The 19,249-nt window shown below is 43.9% G+C and overlaps 1 protein-coding gene and 1 non-coding gene across 2 annotated transcripts in view; one reads left to right on the forward strand and one right to left on the reverse strand.

Moving 5' to 3' along the window:
• The window catches only part of LOC140736548 (volume-regulated anion channel subunit LRRC8A-like), a 30,423-nt gene that overhangs the window by 2,363 nt on the left and 8,811 nt on the right, over positions 1 to 19,249 (forward strand). The window lies entirely within an intron of this gene.
• Positions 1,014 to 1,086, reverse strand: trnak-cuu (transfer RNA lysine (anticodon CUU)). The gene has a single exon. It is a non-coding gene; the product is annotated as a tRNA-Lys (tRNA).

The following is a 19,249-nucleotide window of genomic DNA, read 5'->3' on the forward strand; positions in this document are numbered from 1 at the left end:
TCCTCAAGCATTTTGCATGGGTTCTGTTGTAATCTGCACAAAGCCACTGGAGAAATACTGAAGCTAATGGATACAGAAGTGGTTTATTCAACAAAAATGAGACACTGTCTAGAGGAAGAGGCCTGTTTGACCCAATATTACATGACATTATATATGCTAAAGATCAAAGGGCAACTCTAAATTCACAATGTATCTACAATGCTTCCTTTGATTTACACATCACATTCATACCTCCTTCTTCACCCAAAATAAGTGTTAATTACAAACAAGAGAAAATCAGCATTGCCTGGTTTTTCAATTAACTGCTGTCCGCAGAGTCAGAAAACTATTGTCCAGGGTTGCATTTTAAGCTTAATTTACAATTTACATTAGGTCAAAGGATTGGTTGCTGAAGTTAATGTTTGTTATATACCCTAATTCCAGAATATGCCCTGACATATTCCATGAATGCCACCTTTCATTTTAGCTTAGTTACAACAACACTGGATGCCATTGGACAAACCCTTGGTGATCTTACGTCCCATCGGTGAACCTTGCACAGCACAGGCCCAGCTGATGCACACTGAATTCCGCAAGCCCATGATTTTTGATGGTTAAAATCCTGAAATTCTCACCTCATTTGGCAATAGGTCTCCCACCTGAAATGAAATTGGACAGACTGGAGTAACTGGCCAAATTTCAACCACTTATAAAGCCTGATGGGTTTCTACCACAATTACTCAATAGTCTTTATAATTTGTTACACCCGAGGACAAATATATTATTGGCTGCTGTAAGCTATGTATCTATTTGTTTACTTATTTTTATTTAGAAACTTATTTAGCATGGTAATAGGATCTTCTGCCCAATTACACCCATGTGAACTATTAGCTAGTAACCCATAGATCTTTGGAAACTGGGATGAAACCAGAGAACCCAGAGAAAATACAAACCCCTTACAGACAGCGGCAAGAATTGAACCTAGATTGCTGGCGTTGGAATAGTGTTACGCTAACCACTGCCCCTAACAGCAACGCCCAACGTGGGGCTCAAACCCACCATCCTGGGATTAAGAGTCACATGCTCTACCAACTGAACTAGCCAGGCTCTGAATGGTCTTTGCATTCACAAAGGCAATATTATTCAAATATTAGTTCAAATCAATATTATTCCTAAATATTGTATTTTATTGAGATACAGTGTGGACTAGGTCCTTCTGATCCTTCAAGCTGAGCCTCCCAACAATCCCCTGATTTTAATCCTAGTCTAATCACAGGACAATTTACAATGACCAATTAACTTACCAGCCGGTACGTCTTTGGACTGTGGGAGGAAGCCAGACCACCCAGAGGAAACCCATGCGGTCACAGGGAGAACGTACAAACTCCTTACAGGCAGTAATGGGAATTGAATCCAGGTTGCCTGTATTGTAAAGTGTTGTGCCAACCACAACCCTACCACACCGCCCTCTGAAGAAGGTACCACTGAGAAATAAGTTATGTGCATTTTAATTAATTTTCTTCCCCAGTCATAATTTTGGAGAAGGGGGAAGGAATTGTAAAACTAAATTATCAATATTAAAATTTCAGATGATTTTGCTTTATTTGTTTAATAATTGTACTCTGGCCATTCAAGACACTTGGAACATAAAAATCTTAACTGATGTTGGCACTTGGCTTAATTGCACCTCATTTCTATAACATGATTATTTGAAAACTAGAGGTTAATAAAGGGTTAGATACATGTTGTGTGAATCTTCCATCTGTAACCTAAAATGTACCGTGAAAGGGAACCGCATTATTTTGACAGTAGCTATAATAATGTACCATAGATAGCAATGAGTACACTTAATCTGATATTTTTAATCAAGGATAAATATTGTTCACCATTTACATTTCCATGTATTAGGAAGTTGCTGTGGTGTGTTGGTGCAGCAACAAAATATGACATCCAACAATTATAACGAGTAAAGAATTATATAAATATAAAGTTAGAGGTTAAAGTACAGATATGGAATAAAATGTGCATAAATCCATGAGTACCAGCATTACTTACAATGTAAATAGCTTTATAAAAAGTGGTTTAAACTGTTTGCAGGGCAGTGCAGTGACTGAAGTTTCTAGAGGGGTGGGTGGGGGAGGGGTGTTATAACTAGAATGCTTGATCAGGTTAACTGCCTGAGGGGGGAAGCGTTTAAGATGGTGTTGTAGCGGTGTGCTACACGGGACGACGGGACGGGGCTGGCCGGTGGCGACGTCACAGAGTAGGGTCCTCCCACCTGGGCCTACGGGGAGGTCCTGGAGCTGCAAGCCAGAGACTGCGGTTCTGTAACTCGGGATCTCCTCGTCTGCCTGCTGCCCAGTGCCTCAAAGTCTACCCCTTGGGAAAGGGCATGAATGTTAGGGCAAGAGAGCGCGTCCGCCATGACATTGTCCTTACCCGAGACGTGCCGGACATCCGTCGTGTATTCAGAGATGTATACCACTCACGGACACCACCTCCGAATCTTGCGCCCGGGCACTGATCGCCACCTGGGTGTCCCGCTTTGGTGTACCGGCCCACATTACCTCCGACAGAGGCGCCCAGTTCACCTCCAGCCTGTGGTCAGCTATGGCCAGCCTTTTGGGGACACAGCTGCACCACACCACTGCCTACCACCCACAGTCGAACGGACTAGTGGGGCATTTCCACTGTCACCTAAAGTCAGCTCTCATGGCCCGCCTGCGAGGAGCTAACTGGGCGGACGAGCTTCCCTGGGTCCTACTCGGTGCCCAAAGACGATCTGCATGTCTCGTCGGCCAAGTTGGTGTATGGCGCACCCCTGGTCATCCCCAGGGAGTTCATACCAGCCCAAGGGGGCAAGAGGAAGAACCCGCAGCAGTCCTGGGCAGACTACGCGAGAGGCTCGGTGCCCTGGCCCCCACACCCACTTTGCAGCATGGGCAGAACCCGACCTGCGTACCCAAAACCTGCAGAACTGTAAGTTTGTGTTTGTACGACGGGGCGGACATCGGCCACCGCTGCAAGAGCCGGTTCGAGTGCGCTAGGAAGTGGGTCGCCACATAACCCCCCCCCCCCCAGAACCGGCGATACACCCCCCAATGTCCACAGTCTGGGCTGGACCCTGTTTGGGAGGTCGGCCTCTGTGCCGCGGTGCCAGAAACTCGACCGGTTGTGCCAGGTCCACATGGGCCGGTTTGAGTCGGTCCACCGTGAAAACCTCCTCTCTCCCCCCAACGTCCAGCACGAACGTGGACCCATTGTTCCTGAGCACCGTAAACGGCCCCTTGTAGGGCTGTTGCAGCGGTGGCCGATGCCCGCCCTCCCCGGGCGCGGATGCTGTAAGGGACACGTACTCACAAACCCCCGCAGGCTTTTTCCCTTTGTTGCGGACCTGGCCTTTGTGCCTGCGCGCTGGCTATTTGTGAGCCGGTTCGAGTGCGCTAGGAAGTGGGTCGCCTCAGTGTGATGTTTTTGTTTTAATATCCCAGAAGGGAGCATTTGGAAAAGGCTGTTTGTTGAGAGTGTAGTGTCCATAATGATTTTTTTCCTGCCTGCTTCTTTGACTTGGACACATACAAGTCCTGCGGTGGCGGTAGACTGTCCCTAGCGACCGGGCAGTTTGCTGTCACTTTGATATATAGTGAGAGGATATTGCACCAAACCAGACAGTAACAGCTGATGTCAGGATGCTCTCTATGATGGTAACGAAAATATATCTAGAACAAGATCTTGAAAGTTGCTGTATTCACAGATTTCAAAACCGTAGGAGTACAATGTTGGACATCAGCACTAAAAATCATTTTTAACTTTTGCAATGGGCACTGCGAGTCAGAATTATCCACTCACTCCAGCACCTGCGCACAGTATCAGGAGCACGTACCACCTACAGCAACTCACCAAGATTCCTTGGACTTCACCTTCTAAACCCTTGACTTCCACCATCTGGAATGACAAGGCATGGGGAGCACCACTACCAGGAAACACAAAGTACACTGCAGATGCTGTGGTCAAATCGACACGTACAAACAAGCTGGATGAACTCAGCAGGTCAGGCAGCATCCGTTGAAATGAGATGCTGCCCGACCTGCTGAGTTCATCCAGCTTGTTTGTACCACTACCTGGAAGTTGCTGTCCAAGCTACATGCCATCCTGACTTGCGAACAGATCGCGGTTCCCAGAACTCGCTCCCTAATGTAATTGTGGGTGCATCCACACCTCAGAGTCTGTAATGGGTCAAGAAGGTGGATCATCACCACCTTCTCCAGGGCAACTATGGTTGGTAACTAATCAGTAAACTGATGGTGGCTGGTTCTTCGCTTTTGAAGATCAGGAGGGAAGAGAAGTCCACAGGACCGATGGTACTATTATTGGTGACTGTACTGGCCAATTATGGATCTGTAGACTCAGGAGAGGTGGGAACACCGGAACAGCTGGGATGCAGGCAGTTGGGTAGTAGGATCCTTCCTGTTTCTTCTCTTCAGCAGTCGCTCCTCTGGATTCTTCTTTAGCTGCTTCGTGGCCAAACGAGTCAGTAATTAAATGACTGAAATTCATCTCTTGGATGAATATTTAAAAAAAACCTTTGTAAGTTGCTTTTTTTAAGGAAAGCCTTATTGGATTATCACTGTTAACAAGATACTAACAGGACGATTCCAATATGGACTAACTTTAAGGAGCTGCTGTAGAGACCACACTCCCCAACACTATTGCAAATCGCTCACCTCTGGAACCCTAAACTGAAACAATTGCCCTTTGTCTTCTCAGAGTTGACCACTCAGGCCCCTTCCCTATCGTATGTCCAGGTGATCAAGAAGGCAAATGGAATGTTGGCCTTCATCGCTAGAGGGATTGAATTTAAGAGCTATTCTGGCCTTCTTTCTTGAGGAAAGATGTACTGCCTTTGGTGGCAGTGGAAAGGAGTTAGTAGGTTGATTCCGGAGTTGAGGGAGTTAGCCCATAAAGAGAGACTGAGCTGTCTGGGACTATACCCACTGGAATTCAGAAGGATGAAAGGGGATCTCACAGAAACATAGAAACATAGAAAACCTACAGCACAATACAGGTCCTTTGGCCCACAATGCTGTGCCGAACACGTACTTACTTTAGAAATTACCTAGGGTTACTCATAGCCTTCTATTTTTCTAAGCTTAATGCTGAGTTTAATGCTGAGAAGTGTGAGGTTCTACATTTTGGCAGGAATAATCCAAATAGAACATACAGGGTAAATGGTAGGGCATTGAGGAATGCAGTGGAACAGAGAGATCTAGGAATAACAGTGCACAGTTCCCTGAAGGTGGAGTCTCATGTAGATAGGGTGGTGAAGAAGGCTTTTGGAACGCTGGCCTTTATAAATCAGAGCATTGAGTACAGAAGTTGGGATGTAATGTTAAAATTGTACAAGGCATTGGTAAGGCCAAATTTGGAATATTGTGTACAGTTCTGGTCACCGAATTATAGGAAAGATATCAATAAATTAGAGAGAGTGCAGAGACGATTTACTAGGATGTTACCTGGGTTTCAGCACTTAAGTTACAGAGAAAGGTTGAACAAGTTAGGTCTCTATTCATTGGAGCGTAGAAGGTTGAGGGGGGATTTGATCGAGGTATTTAAAATGTTGAGAGGGATAGATAGAGTTGACGTGAATAGGCTGTTTCCATTGAGAGTAGGGGAGATTCAAACGAGAGGACATGATTTGAGGGTTAGGGGGCAAAAGTTTAAGGGAAACACGAGGGGGTATTTCTTTACTCAGAGAGTGATAGCTGTGTGGAATGAGCTTCCTGTAGAAGTAGTAGAGGCCAGTTCAGTTGTGTCATTTAAGGTAAAATTGGATAGGTACATGGACAGGAAAGGAGTGGAGGGTTATGGGCTGAGTGCGGGTAGGTGGGACTAGGTGAGATTAAGAGTTCGGCATGGACTAGGAGGGCCGAGATGGCCTGTTTCCGTGCTGTGATTGTTATATGTTATATGTTATAAGCTCCATGTACCTATCCAGGAGCCTCTTAAAAGACCTTATTATATCAGGAAATTATAGACCAGTGAGTCTTACTTCAGTGGTTGGTAAGTTGATGAAGAAGATCCTGAGAGGCAGGATTTATGAACATTTGGAGAGGCATAATATGATTAGGCATAGTCAGCACAGCTTTGTCAAAGGCAGGTCATGCCTTACGAACCTGATTGAATTTTTTGAGGATGTGACTAAACACATTGATGAAGGTAGAGTCGTAGATATAGGGTATATGGATTTCAGCAAGGCATTTGATAAGGTACCCCATGCAAGGCTTATTGAGAAAGTAAGGAGGCATAGGATTCAAGGGGACATTGCTTTGTGAATCCAGAACTGCCTTGACCACAGAAGGCAAAGAGTATTTGTAGGTGGGTCATATTCTACATGGAGGTCAGTGACCAGTGGTGGACCTCAGGGATCTGTTCTGGGACCCCTACTCTTTGTAATTTTTATAAATGACCTGGATGAGGAAGTGGAGGGATGGATTAGTAAATCTGCTGATGACACAAAGGTTGCGGGTGTTGTAGATAGTGTGGAGGGCTGTCAGAGGTTACAGCGGGACATTGATAGGATACAAAACTGGGCTGAGAAATGGCAAATGGAGTTCAACACAGATAAGTATGAGGTGGTTTATTTTGGTAGGTCAAATATGATGGCATAATATAGCATCAATGGTAAGACTCTTGGCAGTGTGGATGATCAGAGGGATCTTGGGGTCCGAGTCCATAGGACACCCAAAGCTGCTACGCAGGTTGACTCTGTGGTTAAGAAGGTGTATGGTGTATTGGCCTTCATCAGCCGTGGGATTGACTTTAAGAGCCGAGAGGTAATGTTGCAGCTACATAGGACCCTGGTCGGACCCCACTTGGAGTACTGTGCTCAGTTCTGGTCGCCTCACTAAAGGAAGGATGTGGCAACCATAGAAAGTGTGCAGAGGAGATTTACAAGGACGTTAGCTGGATTGGGGAGTATGCCTTATGAGAACAGGTTGAGTGAACTCGGCCTTTTCTCCTTGGAGCAACGGAGGATGAGAGGTGACCTGATAGAGGTGTGCAAGATGATGAGAGGAATTGATCATGTGGATAGTCAGAGGCTTTTTCCCAGGGCTGAAATGGCTAGCATGAGAAGGTATAGTTTAAGGTGCTGGGGAGTAGGTACAGAGGAGATGTCAGGGGTAAGTTCTTTTTATGCAGAGAGTGGTGAGTGCATGGATTGGGCTGCCGGTGACGGTGGTGGAGGTGGAAACGATAGGGTCTTTTAAGAGACTCCTTGATAGGTACATGGAGCTTAGAAAAATAGAGGGCTATGGGTAAGCCTAGGTAGTTCTGAGGTAGGGACCTGTTTGGCACAGCTTTGTGGGCCGAAGGGCCTGTATTGTGCTGTTTTCTATGTTCTATTTCTATATATCCACCTTGCTGGCAGCCCATTCCACGCATTCACCACTCTCTGCGTAAAAAACTTACCCCTGACATCCCCTCTGTACCTACTTCCAAGCTCCTTAAAACAATGCCCTCTCATGTTAGCCATTTCAGGTCATTTATAACTCATGAAGAGAAGAGGTTCCAGAACAGATCCCTGAGGCACACCACTGGTCACCAACCTCCATGCAGAATATGACCTGTCTACAACCACTCTTTTCCTTCTGTGGACAAGCCAATTCTGGATCCACAAAGCAAGGTCCCCTTGGATCCCATGCCTCCTTACTTTCTCAATAAGCTTTGCATGGGGTACCTTGTCAAATGCCTTTGCTGAAATCCATATACACTACATCTACTGCTCTTCCTTCACCCAAAGTGTTTAGTCACATCCTCAGAAAATTCAGTCAGGCTATTAAAGTATGACCTGCCTTTAACAAAGCCATGCTGACTATTCCAAATCATATTATGCCTCTCCAAATATTCATTAATCCTGCCTCTCAGGATCTTCACCATCAACCTACCAACCACTGAAGTAAGACTCACTGGTCTATCTCTATTCCCTTTCTTGAATAATTGAACAACATCTGCAACCCATCAATCCTCCAGAACCTGTCCCATCCCAATTGATGATGCAAAGAACATTGCCAGAGGCTCAGCAATCTCCTCCCTCACCTCCCACAATAGCCTTGGGTATATCTCATCTGGTTCCAGTAACTTGTCCAACTTGATGCTCCAGCACATCCTCTTTCATAATATCTATATACTCAAGCTTTTCAGTCCGCTGTAGGTCATCCATACAATCACCAAGGTCCTTTTCCATAGTGAATAGTGATGCAAAGTATTCATTAAGTACCCCTGCTATCTCTTCTGGTTCCATACACACTTTTCCACTGTCACACTTGATAGGTCCTATTTTTTCACATCTTATCCTCTTGCTCTTCACATATTTGTAGAATTCCTCAGAAACATCTAAAAATCTAGGGAACATATTCTCAAGATTCAGGGGAATGCAATAGATTTGGGATGGGATGAGGCGAAATTGCTTTTTGCCAAGAGTAGTGAATCTGTGGCTTTCCCTGTCTAGGGAAGCAGGAGAGACTATCTAATAAAATATACATAGTTAGGTAAATATTTGCATAGCAGATGAAATGTGAGTTATGGGGAAAAGGCAGGTAGGTGGAGCTGAGCCCTTGGCCAGATCGGGCATGATCTTATTGAATGGCACAGCCAAGGCTCGATGGAGCAGATGGCTGATGCCAGCTCCTATTTCTTATGTTCTCAGCAGAGATTAGATCATTGGTAGCACAGCTGTCCACTAATACAAAGGGAAACGCCTCCTTTGCCATTAACGCGACAACACAGTGAGGAGCTGGTTTTTTGAAGTCTGGGTCAGTTAGTGCACTTCAGTGACTGGAGTGCAGCCATATTCTGACCTAAAACTCGGGCAAGTGCCAGTAATTGCTCCCCTGATCACTCATCAGTCAACTGAACAATATGGCCCACGCAACTCAATTGCTACCTTTCGTCTGGAGTAGCTCAAATAAACTCACAAGGCAACATTTTCAAAGTTTAATCATGTACTGGCCAATATTTATCACCAAACAAGCATCAGTGAAACTGATTTTCAGGTCACTGTGACATTACAGTGAACAAGTTTGATTTCTCTTTTATAACTGCATCTCCTGTATTTCGGAAGGTGCTACATTGGCTGTATTGCACTTCGGTCAAGAGATGCAATAAGTGAAAGGAAATATTCTTCATCACACGCATGCTCTGCTTCTGGAGGTTAGCAAGCTGATGGCTTAAGCAAAGAATACCTCGTTGGGGGCTTTTATCAGCCCAGCCCACCCCACCAGTGGAGTGGCTCAGGCTACAGCATTGATCCTGGGGGTGTTAGACTAATTTAAAATGCAGATTGGTCTTTTATCATAAACCTGTGGTGAAGTTATTCAGTGTTACAATGCCACCGAAGATCCTTACAAAAGGTTTTGAGGATCAGCTGGAAGGACAGACACACTAACAGCATCGTACTGGAGGCCAAAATGAACACCGTCTCAACCAAGATAGAGCAAAAGCAGCTCCAATGGATCGGTGATTTCATGCCAAGCTCACGTCTCCCCAAAGAGGTCCTTTACTCCCAGCTGAAGGAAGGTCAGCGAGCCCCAGGTGGACAAAGGAAACACTTCACAGATAATATTAAAATCAGCCTGAAGAAATTCAACATTACATCTGAAAGCTGGGAAGACACGGCACTCAATAGCTGCACCTGGAGGGAATCTGTTCAAGAGGGAGCTGCGCTACATGAGAACGATCTCCGCTGTGCCACAGAGAACAAATGGCAGCTGCTAAAGGAGAGACTGAACAACCAAAAGAGCCACCCACTGGCCACAGGCACCACTTACCAGGATATGTGGATCCCGGATCAGCCTCTACAGCCAACTGAGTGAGGAGTCACTAACAGACATTCCCTTAGGAGAACATCATACTCAGCTCGAGTAATCACATTACTACTACTCAATGTTACAACTGCCCAGCCACTCTGTGCTTCCTCGAGTCTGACCGCTGAGTCACTGTCTCATCACTGAAGATGTTGGATAGGAATAGCATCCTTTCTGCCCACAGAATGTTCTAGAGTCACTTTTGTAGTCTGGTCACTGTTATCATTCAACAGGCAATTCATGAATAGCAAGCTCCCACATAGACCAATGTGCCTCGATGGCATTGGTTTATTCTTTCAGGTCTTGGGTCATGACCTGCTGAACTCCTCCAGCATTTTGTGTGCATCGCTCTGGATTTCTGCAGAATATCTTGTGTTTATGATTAGTACGCTCAACCCTTGCAGTCAGAGTCCCCTTCTCTGACTGACAACCCAATTCTCCCCCATCTGGAGCCTCTCTTTACAGCAGGGGTTCCCAACCTGGGGTCCACGGAACCCTTGCATTATGGTATTGGCCCATGTCATATGAAAAGTTTGGGAATCCCTGTGAAGTTGATTATCAAAGCCACAGTCTGCACAAATCATGCACCTACTACATCCATCAATGCAGAAGAAGCTCCCTGCATCTCTTCCTTCCTACTCAGAACACACATTAAACTGCTGAGCTGTAATTTGTCCTTTGGCTCAGCTAGTCATTCTATTATTTCAACACAAGCTGCCACACAGAGCAACTAAAATAGACCATAAAACCATAAGAATTGGGCCATTCAACCCATCGAGTCTGCTCCAACATTTGATCATGTCTGATTTATTTTCCCTCTCAAACACATTCTTCTGTCTTCTCCCTATAACCTTTGACACCCTCACTAATCAAGAACTCATCAATCTCCGCTTTAAATATACCCAGTGACTTGGCCTCCACGGCCGTTTGTGACAATGAATGCGTTCCACAGATTTAGCACCATCTGCCTAAAGAAAGTCCTTCTTATTTCAGTTCCATTATAGCATTTAGATGCCTAGTATTTAGACATATTTGCATTCTGAGCCTATGTCCTCTAGTCCTGGACACCCCCACCATAGGAAACATTAAATATAACTGTAGGACAAAGACCTTCTCCAACCAGACCACAACCTTGTTGTTGGCTTTTGTGACTCAATGACCCAGAGAGCTATGCTGGCTGGAGTCAGGGCTTTATGCTTTGGCTCTTGGTAGGGTCACCCATGCCAAACAGGTCAAAGGGTAGAGGCCAGACTAAGAATGATGCACCGGTCCTCCAGGTTCAGGGGTTCCGCTCAGGGCTAACAGCCCTGACTGGTAAAACAAAATTGTTATGGAAACAGCAACGAAGAACCCTTCTACATCTGAGTGCAACGGCATTCCTGAGTCTCCACCCGAGACCTACATGGCTGACAGTAGTGAAAACCGAAAGGAAGCTACTGACATGATGAAGGAAGCCCTGAACACCACCAGAGATGGAGGACAGTCATTGCTGTCCTAATCGCCAGAGGTATAATGGGCAGTAAGTAAGGACAAAAAACTGGTGCAGCAATTGGAATGGAAATATGATCCAGCATTAGGGGTTACCTTTACAGTTCTATCATTTTTGTCTTTATGGTGAAAACTGGTCAATGTGTCCACTCTCTGTATATCTCAATCACACTCTGTTGACTCACTAGAAGACAAAGATTTTTTTTCATATACTTGAGGAGGTTATCCAGTTAGCTACAATGAGGTATTGCCATTGTCAAAAACAAATTCATTGGAAGTAAATTGCTGTCTTCAAATATTTTATGGCCATACGGGGCATCAAAGTAGCATAGTGGTTAGCACAACGCTCTACAGTACAGGTGACCTGGGTTCAACTCCCACTGCTGCCTGGAAGGAGTTTGTACGCTCTCCCTGTGATCCTCTGGATTTCCTCCGGGTGTTCCAGTTTCCTCCCACAGTCCAAAGACCTACCGGTCATTGTAAACTGTCTTGTGATTAGGCTAGGGTTAAATAGGTGGGTTGCAGGCACTGCGGCTCAAAAAGCTGAAAGGCTTCTTCTGCAGTTTCATCGTTTCATTGTTGACATTATACAATTGAGGTTTTATATTAGTACTGGAACTATACTACCGTATACAGTACCATGCAAAATTCTTAGACACACATATATATAGAGCCAGCGTGTCCAGACATTTCCGCAGTCCTCTAGTAATTTTATGTATTGCACTATACCGCTTCTGCAAAAAAAAACTAATTTCATGACAATTATAGACCTGATTCTGATATGGGTCTCTATTGTGGACTGAGAGTGGGAAGGAAACAGGGAGAGGGGAATCATGGTTGAGAAAAGGGGAAGGGAGAGGGGAAGGACTGAGAAGCACTAGAGAGACATTCTGTAATGACTAATAAACTAGTTGTTTGGAATCAAATGACCTTGCTTGGTGTCTCAGAATTGAGTGTGTCTGGAACTGCGCCACCCTCAACTCCTGGCACTCCTTCTCTGCCATTTTCAACATGCTTTGCTCCTGCCAGATTTACAAACTCGCTCTCCGCTCCGCATTGACAAATGCAGTACACTGCAAAAGTCTTAAGCACTCTAGCTATATATAAGACATTTGCATAGAACTATATGTCACTCAAGTAGGCTGTAGTTAAGAGTTGATCTTTGATAAACAATTCACAGCTGTAAACTGAACCCTGAAGAAAGATCTTGGCCCGAGACGTTGAATGTTTGTTCATTTCAATAGATGCTGCCTGAACTGCGGAGTTCCTCCAGCATTTAGAAAACATAGAAATCTACAGCACATTACAGGCCCTTCGGCCCACAATGTTGTGCCGACCATGTAACCTACTGTAGAAACCTCTTAGAATTTTTCTACTGTGTAGCCCCCTATTTTTCTAAGCTCGATGTACCTATCTAAGAGTCTCTTGAAAGACCCAGTTGTATCCACCTCTACCACCTTCACTGGCAGTGCATTCCACGCACACACCACTCTGTGTGAAAAACTTGCCTCTGATATCACCTTACACCTACTTCCAAGCACCTTAAAACTATGCCCCTCATGTTAGCCATTTCAGCCCTGGGAAAAAGCCTCTGGCCATCCACACGATCAATGCCCCTCATCATCTTATACACCTCTATCAGGTCCCCTCTCATCCTCTGTCGCTCCAAGGAGAAAGGGCCAAATTCTCTCAACCTATTCTATTAAGGCATGCTCTCCAATCCAGGCAACATCTCTCTATAGTTTGTGTGTGTTGCTTTGGATTTCCAACATCTGTGGACTTTTTTGTGTTTACAACTGTGGACCTATCTCTATCAACCAGTAAAGTGCATTTTACTGACGCATTCTCATAGAGGTTTATCAGTGGTGGCATGATGGAGCAAAATGATTTTTTTCATATTAACTTACGGTAAGTAGCTTGATAGGTGCAGAAATGCAAATGGAGCTCTTCAAGCAGGCTTTTGAAATGGGATATCAATAGTTCCTTTCCTCCCACAGATGCTGCTCGACCTGCTCAGTTCTCCCAGCATATTGTTTGCTGTTGTATGTTCAAAGGTTCAGACAAAGAGAAAGGTTTCAAGTAGCTTCCTATAGGATAAAACAGGTTCAGAACTGTGGTCCTGTTTACATGTGTGGTCCTGCTTCAGAACAATACAACAATGAAAGGGTCAAGCAGTCTGTAGCTGAAATAGGATGGGACTCTATTACAATGGATAAAGCTAAGTGATTGGCCTCTCATATAAAGCTGAAGATAAAGAGTAGCTTTATTTATCACATCTACATCAAAACATACAGCAAAATGCACCATTCGCGTCAATGACCAACACAATCCAAGGATATGCTGGGGGCCTGCAATGACCAAGAGTGTCACCACGTTTCCGGCGCCAACGTGCCCACAACTTGCTAATCCATATGCTTTTGGAACACTCGGAGGAAACGTATAGGGTCACAGGGAGCACGTTCAAACTCCTTACAGAAAGCTGTGGGTATTGAACACCAATCGCAGGTACTATAAAGCATAATGCCAGATGTTATGCTACCTTGCTGCCCTCTTTGTAGAAACACTTTCTTTTTTTAAAATGCTGTCAATTATTTGTAAAGACATTATAAATTGGTAACAAGAACGTGATCTCAGTTTTCATTGGGACCGTTGAAAACACTGGACGACAAACTTTTTCGAAAGCATTGCTTTCTCAGAAATTTTTTGTTTACGATAGACCATCTGAAACTGAACACAAATCAGACTACTTGTGTCATGTAGGAATTTGGAGAAATAAGAAATTAACTTTTGTGAATATATGTATAATTGCATAATGCTGCAGATGTTTTGCAATAGTTCAACTAAGCTAAAAGTATTTTGTTGATGATTTTCCTTTGTACTCAGTGCCTAAGGCTTTACACTTAAGCATCCAACAATAATCAGCCAGTATTGATGGATTCCAGTTGCCCTGATACCATTTCTCCATGACCGTAATGAAACCTTTCACCATGCTCATCACTGAACGGGAATGCAGAAAATTAATCTTTAGAGACAAGCTGCACTTCATGGTTTCAGCTTACATTGTGGGCAACATTTTAATTGACTTGAATTATGAATTGAAATAACAAATACGTGTGATATTTTTCAAATATGGTGTGTGATAGGGACATTTCATGGTGATTTTCAAAATCAGCAGCCCTAGATCCATAAGATGCAGTCAAGAGTATTCAGGAAGCATAATCTCTGTTGTCCAGTGAAATATTTGGAAAGTTTTAAAAGGTTCAAATGTTCATTTATTATCAAAGTACTGTATGTATCCATTTTCAACTCTGTGATTCATCTTCTCCAGATAGCTACAAAATAAAGAAAGAATTTGAAAGTAATTCAGAGAAGCATCAATCCCACATCCTGCACAGAAAAATGGCATTTCGATCATCAATCCCAAAACCCTCCGCCCCCTCTCCCCCACACAAAACGTAACAAGAAGATCAACGCAGAACCATGGTAACAACGTCCAATATCATCAACATCATCGAAAGCAAAGGACACCACATGAACGCAGAGGCCTACCAGTGATAGCCACACAGCAATAGATCACTCACACACTCTTTCTCTGGTAAAACGCAGATAGTTGGTGCTGAACTCTGACTCGCCTTCTGCATTCGCCTGGATGTTTCTATCTTTCTCGATGCTTTAATTGGCAAAATGGAGTGAAACATTGACTTGCATCCCATCTCTAAGTTTCTTCGCGTCAACATTGCCCATAGCAGTCTGTAGCAGGGACGGATTTCCTTTGCTGTTTTCCAGTGGGGAATCTATTTGTCCAAGGCCTTTGATTGCACTTCTGGATTATTGAATGAATCAAATTTCAGCACATCACTGTCGAACAGGAGAGGACGAGATGATTTCCCCACTGACTATATCAAGTGTCAAGGCATTTGTGAATGAACCTGAGAATTGTTCAGGTGTCATAGACCCATACAGCACTACAGCACAGGAAAAGGCCCTTTGGCCCATCTAGTCTATGCTGAACTGTTATTCTGCCTAGTCCCATTGGCCCGTCATACCATACCCATCCACGTACTTATCCAAACTTCTCTTAAATATTTCAATCGAACGGGCATGCACCGCTTCTGCTTGCAGCTCCTTCCACGTTCTCACCACCCTCTGAGTGAAGAAGACGTCCCTCACATTCCCCCTTGTGAAGAAATTAACTTTTTTAAAGCAAATAGAATCCTGGTGTTTGAAGGAGCAAGTCATAAACAGCTCAAAGTGCCATGACACGTGATGTAAAAAGCAATCTCTTTTGGAGATTGACCTTGAATCAATCGGAATGCTGAACAAATCTTAATAAGTTTGCAAGGAGATTGTTTATTGTTTATTTGTGCAGAATCTAGTTTACTTCAATGAGAAGGAATCGGAAATAGCTGAAAACTTTAAGCTTGGGACAGGAGCCAGAAGCAGCTTGAGGCAATAGGGAGTATATTAGTGAGGCCTTATCCTTGCATTACAATCTTGCTGCTATTTTAGACAGTGCCTTACATGAAGGATTGGCTAATGAGTTAAAGCATTTGATTGGACAAGACCTGCGTGTCAGTTACTGTGCCAATGGAAATGGCATCCCAGAATGCTCTAGCATTTCATCCTCCGCAAGCAACTGGTTTAGTCGCGGTTCACATTCTGGAAGCTACGACCAAAAAGGCGACTTTTCGTCTCAAAGCCCAAACAAGCAGCAAAGACAGCTTCAGTAACAGTCTGAAATTATATCAAAAAATGAAGATTGCACAAATCGGAATTTCATATGACTAATAATGAACTCAGATGAAAACAGAAAATGCTGGAATACTTAGAAGGCTGGACAGTAACTGTGGAGAGAGAAATAAAGCTAATGATCTGATCAATGGCCAATGATTAGAATTGTAGCGAGAGGAGGGCATATTTTATATTTGAGCGCTGAAGAAAGGAGCCAAGAGAGCAGAGGGAATGAACGACCACAGTCCTCTCCCAATCATTTTGGACAGCTGGTTGGTCCAGCAGGTTAATGTAGAAAGGAAGCAATATAAAATGGCTAATCGAATCTGAAATTACTTTGCTGATAGGCTGTTTCTCAGATTGGAAGTCGGTGACCAGTGGTACGCTGCGAGGACTGGTTCTGCGACTATTGTTGCTTGTGACATACATGTATAATAATGACTTGGATGTAAACGTAAAAGGTACGATTATGAAGTGTCCAGATGACACAGAAGTTGGTGATGTTGCGGATAGTCAGGAAAGTTATTTAAGGCTACAGCAGGATACAGAACAGATGGGAAGTTTGGTGGATGGAAGTTAATCCTGACAAGCTGGGTGAATTAGCGGTCGTATAGACTCGTTGGGCTGCGTTGTATTGCTCAAGGACTTTATGAGCAAGGTGATGCATTTTGAGAAGACATATTTTTTCCCACCCACTGCCTCCTACCCATCAGCCAATGCTCTAACCATGCCTGTAACTTTCCTGTAATACCATGGGCTCTTACCTTGGTAAGCAGCCTCATGTGTGGCACCTTGTCAAAGGCCTTCTGAAAGTTCAAGTATACAACATCCACTGCATCCCCTTTATCTATCCTACTTGTAATCTCCTCAAAGAATTCCAACAGGTTTGTCACCAAGATTTTCCCTTAAGGAAACCATGCTGACTTTGTCCTGTCTTGTCCTGAGACATCAAGTACCCCATAGTCTCATCCTTAACAATTGACTCTAATATCTTCCCAACCACTGAGGTCAGGCTGACTGGTCTACGATTTCCTTTCTACTGCCTTCCTCCTTTCTTAAAGCGTGGAGTGGCATTTGAAAATTTCCAGTCTTTCGGAACCATGCCAGAGTCTAATGATTTTTGAAAGATCATTATGAATGCCTCCACAATTTTTACCGCCACCTGCTCAGAATCCAAGGGTGCAGTTCATCTGGTCCAGGTGACTTATGCACCCTTAGGTTTTTCAATCTTTTGAGCACCTTCTCCCTTGTAATAGTAACTCACACCCTTCAACATCTAGCACATTGGTAATTATAAGAGGCACAGACAGGATCAATAGCCAGAATCATTTTCTCATAGAATGAGTATCAGAAACAAGAGGGAATAGGTTTAAGATGTGAGCAAGGGGTTTTAAAAAGGATTGAGGGGTAATTTTTACACTGGAAGTGGCTGATACCTGGAATGCCCTTCCAGAAGAGGTGGTGAAATCACATATAACCTCTAGTAAGATAAATTGGACTCTTGACCTCACAATCTACTTCATTATGATCTTGCACCTTATTGTTTACCTGCACTGCACTTTCTCTGTGGCTGCTACACTTCATTCAGCATTGTCATTGTTCCACCTTGTTCGGTCAGTGCTCTCATATATACCAACAGTATGCAAGACAAGCTTTTCCCTGCGTCTCAATACACGAGACATTAATAAATCAATTCCAATTCCAAGCCCTCCTTCATTACAATAATTTGCATGTTTGTAATTTAACATCTGGATTAAACTGCGGTGTGGGTGTAATGATAAATCATGTGAGAGATGACGGGCAAGAGTAATCCATTATTCCTTACACCCTCAAGGGGCAAACACAAAGCTGTGTAAATTTAAAAATAAGCACTCAAATCATTTTTAGAATCAAATATTCAATCAGATTTTGACCTTCATATATCAAAGTACTGAGTACAGGAGATGGGATGCTGTGCTGAAGTTGTATAAGATGTTGGTGAGGCCTAATTTGGAGTATTGTGTGCAGCTCTGGTAACCTACCTATAGGAATGATATCAATAAAATTGAAAGAATGCAGAGAAATTTTACAAGGATCTTGCTGGACTTGAGGACCTGAGTTATAGGGAATGGTTGAATAGGATAGGATTTTATTCCCTAGAGTGTAGGAGAATGAGGGGAGACCTGATAGAGGTATACAAAGTTATGAGTGGTATACCTTAGATAGGATAAATGCAAGCAGGCTTTTTGCACTGAGGTTGGGTGAGACTAGAACTAGAGGTCATGGGTTAAGGGTGAAAGGTTAAATGTTTAAAGGGAACTTCACTCAGAGGGTAGTGAGAGTGTGGGATGAACTGCCAATGGAAGTGGTGGATGCAGGTTTGATTTAAACACTTAAGAGAAATTTGGATAAGTAAATGCATGGGAGGTGTTTAAAGGGCTATGGTCCAGGAGTAGGACAATGGGACTAGGAAAAATAATAGTTTGGCAGGGCCTGTTTCTGTGCTGTAGTGTTCTATGACTCTGTGATTCCATGAGAAATGAGTTATAATGAAAAGAAGCCAAGCTCTGAAGAGAAATTCGAACCTAAACTAATCAGTCGGCCAACTTCTTGCCGAAGTACAGAATAACTCTGCACAGTGCCACAATGTATACACCTGTGGAGGTCTTGATGAGAAAAATATTGAACATTTGCTTGTGCCTTTCTTGATCACTCCCTGTGCAAAAATCTCCCCCTCAGATCACCTTGGAGTCTAAGGCTGAAAGCACGTAATTGAGAATGCCGGCTGGTGGTGGAGTGGCATCAGCACTGGACTTCAAGGCAGATGGTCCTGAGCTCAAACCGAGCCTGGGCAGCAGCAGTACCTGTGCGGAAGAAAGGCCTGGCAATCTACTTCCGTATCCTGCCACGAAAACCCTATGGACCCTATGGTCACGTTGAGTAGTCCTAAACAGCCGAACAACCACATGAGAGTAATGATTGTGAATGACGATTACGATTACTTTAATGCTATGGAACATTTAAAGGCTGTGCCATGTGTCTAACTGCTCTCTAGGCTGCAACGGTCTTTTCCAAACAGTTTGTCAGTAAATTAATACATTTTGACTGCACCCTTTTCACATATGTACAAGTCTGCAGATTCTGCAGTGGATTTTATGAGTGTCTAGGAACTCGGTGACTCACACATTCTCTACATGAGTCACAAATAT

This window comes from Hemitrygon akajei, chromosome 12 (genome assembly GCF_048418815.1).
Source record: "Hemitrygon akajei chromosome 12, sHemAka1.3, whole genome shotgun sequence".
Taxonomy (NCBI): Eukaryota; Metazoa; Chordata; class Chondrichthyes; order Myliobatiformes; family Dasyatidae; genus Hemitrygon; species Hemitrygon akajei.